Raw genomic sequence first — 5,427 nt, 5'->3', positions numbered from 1 at the left:
TTCTATTGATAGTTTTTTTGAGGAACCTCCACACTGTTTTCCAGAGCGGCTGCACCAGTTTACATTCCCACCAGCAGTGTAGGAGGGTGCCCGACTCTCCACACCCTCGCCAGCATCTATAGTCTCTTGATTTGTTTATTTTAGCCACTGACTGGCGTGAGGTGGTATCTCAGTGTGGTTTTGATATGTATTTCCCTGATGATGAGTGATGCTGAGCATCGTTTCATGTTCCTGTAGGCCATCTGGATGTCCTCTTGGAGAAGTATTTATTCTTGTCTTCTGCCCATTTCTTCACTGGAGTATTTGTTTTTCGAGTGTGGAGTTTGGTGAGTTCCTTATAGATTTTGGATACTAGCCCTTTATGCGATATGTCATTTGCAACTATCTTTTCCCATTCAATCGGTTGCCTATTAGTTTTCCTGATTGTTTCCTTTGCAGTGCAGAAGCTTTTTATCTTGATGAGGTCCCAATATGTTATTTTGGTTCTTGATTCCCTTGCCGTTGGGGATTGTCAAGTAGGAAATTGCTGTGGTTGAGGTCAAGAGGGCTGCTTCCTGCTTTCTCCTAGAGGGTTTTGAGGGTTTCCGGTCTCACATTCAGGTGCTCCATCCATTTTGAGTTTATTTTTTTGTCTACGGTGTAAGAGTGTGGCCTAGTTTCATTCTTCTGCATGCTGCTGTCCAGTTCTCCCATCACCACCTACTAAAGAGGCAGTCATTTTTCCATTGGATACTCTTTCCTCCTTTGTCAATAATTAATTGGCCATACATTTGTGGGTCCAGTTCTGGGTTCTCTATTCTATTCCATTGGTTCAAGTGTCTGTTTTTGTGCCCATACCATACTGTCTTGGTGATGATAACTTTGTAGTAGAGGCTAAAGGCTGGGATTGTGATGCCTCCCGTTTTGGTTTTCTCCTTCAATATTATTTTGGCTATTTGGGGTCTTTTGTGGTTCCATACACATTTTAGGACAGCTTGTTCTAGCTTTGAGAAGAATGCTGGTGCTATTTTGATGGGGATTTCATTGAATGTGTAGATTGTTTTGAGTAGTATTGACATTTTCCAAATGTTTATTCTTCCAATCCATGAGTATGGAATGTTTTTCCATTTCTTGGTGTCTTCTTCAATTTCTTTCTTAAGTTTTATATAGTTTTCATCATATAGGTATTTTACATCCTTGGTTAGGTTTACTCCTAGGTATTTTACGGTTTTTCATGCAATGGTAAATAGGATCAGTTTCTTGATTTCTATTTCCTCTGCTTCATTATTGGTGGATAGGAATGCAACCAATTTCTGTACGTTTATTTTGTAAACTAGTGCAGCTGGAAAGCAGTATGGAGGTTCCTCAGAAAACTATCATTAGAACTCCCCTATGACCCACCAGTAGCACTGCTAGGGATTTATCCAAGGGATACAGAAGTGCTGACACATAAGGGCACATGTACCCTAATGTTCATAGCAGCACTGTCAACAATAGCCAAATCATGGAAAAGGCCTAAATGTCCATCAACTGATGAATGGATCAAGAAGATGTGGTTTGTATATACAGTGGAATACTACATGGTAATGAGAAAGAATGAAATCTGGCCATTCGTGGCAACGGGGTTGGAACTCGAAAGTGTCATGCTAATTGAAATAATTCAGGCAGAGAAGGATAGATCCCATATGTTTTCACTTATAAGTCTAACAGGAGAAACTTAACAGAGGACCATGGGGGAGGGGAAAAGGGAAAACGAGTCAGGGAGAGGGAGGGAGGAAAATCATGAGAGACTCTTGAATACTGAATACAAACTGAGGGCTGAGGAAAGAGAGGGAAATGGGCAGGTGGGTGATGGACATGGAGGAGAGCACTTGTGGGGGAGAACACTGGGTGTTATATGGAATCCAACTTGACAATAATGCATAAAAAATTAATGCTGTGATATTTTAATTCTATCAACCCTTCTTTATTTATTAGATGGAATTCTGTTCTGATGAGCAACTTCCCTCATCCACTCTTCGGGAACCAATGTTACAGTTCACGTGCCAAACATGACATGGGATAATTGCTTCATTGTTCATTATTTGCCTCTGCTCATCCAATTTCAGAATAACGAGTTTATTTCCTACCATTTCATAAGGGTGACATTTCATAAGGGTGACTATACGGTCTTTGTTTCTTTCGAGTCGCTACGGACTCGATATTTAACCACACTTGATGTGTTTTGGTCCATCTTAGTTATTATTCTCACTGACACTCAATTTGGCCCTTAGTGATGCACACTCAATCTGAATCTGCCTACACAAGAGAGAGCACAAAGTAGGTGGTTAGTAAATGTGTGCTTTGAATATGTCAAATGAGTGAGGTGCATTGATATCATAACTTGATTGTTTGGTCATAACATTATATTTCTGTGCCCGTCCCGCCATCACATGTTTGAAATTGACATTAACAGTTTGCTCTCTTTGGTGTTATTAGGCATTCAGAAAATTTAACACTCACTCTCCTTGGTTGGATCTTTCTACTTTCATGGGGTATGATGGAAGACAAGTGTCCTCAACTTATGGACTTCATTATCTTTGGTTTCCAAAATTCATTCCCTCACATGACCATTAATCCTCACTCACAGTGTTTTCTCTGTGCTCTGCTCGTCTGTGCCACCATCCGCTGTTGTTCTACTTCCCAGAAACTTCCAGAGCCCAAATTTCCCTCCTTCCCTAACATAGCTCCTCCCTACCATTGTCCCAGCACTTCTATGGGAGTTGTTTGTCAGCAAATCAATAAGTGTCTTTATTCTGCTTCTTCATCTCAATGGTTTTTCCAAATATGGCTGTGCATCTTGGATGCTGAATGTTTGGGCTAAAAAATTAATTTTACTACTTCCAAGTTAGCCACCTTACCTATACTCCAAAAGTCTCTTCTGTATCTTCCCCCGTTCCCCATATTTCTTATTGCAATCTTCCTTAATAATTTCTATAGGTTTATCTTTTACCTCAAAAAGAAAACATAAGTCCTCATAAAAGAGCTCATCTAAGTTATCCTTTCTCTCTTAGGTTCATCCATATTTCCATTCTCTGCAAATAACCTAGGACTTTATCCTCATCTTCCATTTGTGGTTTATACCCACCAAATCTCCTAATTCCTTTCTTCATATATAATAGATGCTACAGGGCTGTATGGCCTTAGCACCTTTTTGTTCGTGTTTGAGCACCAACTCTGCTATTTACTATCTATGTGACCTTGAGTAACCCACTCAGCCCCCATAACATCCATTTCTTACCTGCAAAATAGAGTGATAGATTACCTTCTTTACAGAATGGTAGGGAAAACAAAATGAGAGGATCCATATAAAATAATTGAAATATGACCTACTACTAGAAAACATTAAACAAAAGTGATTTATTATCAGAATGATGTATTTAAACTATAATATACTGGATGAGAACACGGATAGCATGTGAAAATAACTGTTTTCTCTACATATTGGTTCAAGTAGTACAGAGACTACTATATGTATGGATGGCATAAGTCATATGAATAATTGTTTTATTTTCTAAAATTATTATCCCCTGTTATCTTTGACAACCAGTTTTCCTGGTGTAATATAAATGTATAAATTGACCTGGTACCTGTTGTCATACCACGTAATAAATAAACCATCAAGGACTACTAGCATAGTCTCAAAACCATTCAGAACTCATCTTGAAGAGGCTTCCACTGGTTAATGAAGGACCATCTTAACATCAATATGTATAGTAAGGAAAATGTACAAAGCACATCACATATGTATAAATCCAATAATTCATAATTATTCTTTTGAAATATCCTTATTTGTCATCTGTGAACAATTATAGGCAACCAAGTCATTGTTTTGAAAACTCTCAAAGAAATAGAAATAATCAATCACTTCTCTGTGTTTCCGTTACAATTTATACTTCAGAATAATGAAATTGTTGATGATGGAAAATTGTTTTAAAACTGTACTAAGGTTAATAAAGTAAAAGGGGCACCTGAGTGGCTCAGTCATTAAGTTTCTGACGTGGGCTCAGGTCATGATCTCACAGCTCATGGGTTTGACCCCAGATAGGGCTCTGTAACTGACAGCCCAGGGCCTGGAGCCTGCTTCAGATTCTGTGTCTCCCTCTTCTCTGCCTCTCCACTACTTGCACTCTATCCTTCTCTCTCTCTAAAATAAATAAACATTAAAAACATTAAAAAAAATAAATGACAGAAGCACAATATCACAGTTTTCAATCTCTGATTATATGTTTCTACATAATCATCATTAATTCCTCCTAACTGTAAAATGAATCACAGCCTGATCTTATGTCCCTCTTTATGGAAATACTCAAAATGCTGAAAAAAATTGCACCTATATCTCGGCAAGCTCATAGATCCATTTATACAAGAAATAGAGAGAAAAATATTCTAAAGTATACTACAGAAATACAATCAGCAAACTCAAAAATGTAGAAAATTCCACACCTCACATCATCCATTTTCTTCAGAATAAATGACATGAAAAAGGGAGGATAGGTTGGAAACCTGTAGATTGAGGCTTAAAAGAGGTATCAAAAAGCTATGTAAAATTGGGGTGCCTGGATGGCTTAGTTGGTTCAGCATCCAACTTTGGCCTAGGTCGTGATCTTGCCCTTCCTGGTTCAAGCCCCACATCAGGCTCTATGCTGACAGCTTGGGGCCTGGAGCCTGTTTTGGAGTGTGTGTGTGTGTGTGTGTGTGTGTGTGTGTGTGTGTGTGTCTACTCCTGACCTGTTCGTGCTCTGTCTCTCTCTCTCTCACTCAAAACTAAATATTTTTAAAAAGCTATGTAAAGTTGAACTGTAGTGTTTGTGACTATATTAGTGTGATGAAGCTATATAGGAAATCATGGATAAACCATAAATGTCAGGATAATGATTACAGTTAAGGGTAGTGAAATAGGCTATGATTAGAGAGGGTACTTAGAAGCTTTCTGGGTTGGCCAGCAAATTTTTAATTATTGATCAGTTTAATGAGGCTGACATCCACAGCACTCTGTCATTACCACTAACTGGGGAATGTTCCAACATGACGCTGATTTGTCCTTAGACAAAACCAGTACCGGCAGTATGAGCAGTGAGTAGGGTTTCAAGCCTTCAGAATGGGACAGGAAACCTTGAGGACCTAGGGTGTACTCTGAGGAGGTGCTGGTGAACAAGGCAGGTATACTCAGAGTATATGTTGTTTAGAAGAATACAAGTGATCAAAATCCAGTGCTTGGCTATGTGATCCATCACAGCATTTTGGGCTAGCCCTTGTTCAGACACCTGCACAAATGCTCTAAGTTGGGCAGATTCAGTGGGACAAGGTTCTCCTTGGCAATTCCTTCCATGGACACAGTCAGAGTACTTTACATGAAAAGAAGTTATAACCCCATCCTTACACCCCCAGAAGTCATCAACAAAAGTT

The sequence above is a fragment of the Suricata suricatta genome, chromosome X (genome assembly GCF_006229205.1).
Source record: "Suricata suricatta isolate VVHF042 chromosome X, meerkat_22Aug2017_6uvM2_HiC, whole genome shotgun sequence".
NCBI classification, from domain to species: Eukaryota; Metazoa; Chordata; class Mammalia; order Carnivora; family Herpestidae; genus Suricata; species Suricata suricatta.
This window is presented reverse-complemented; position numbering follows the sequence as displayed.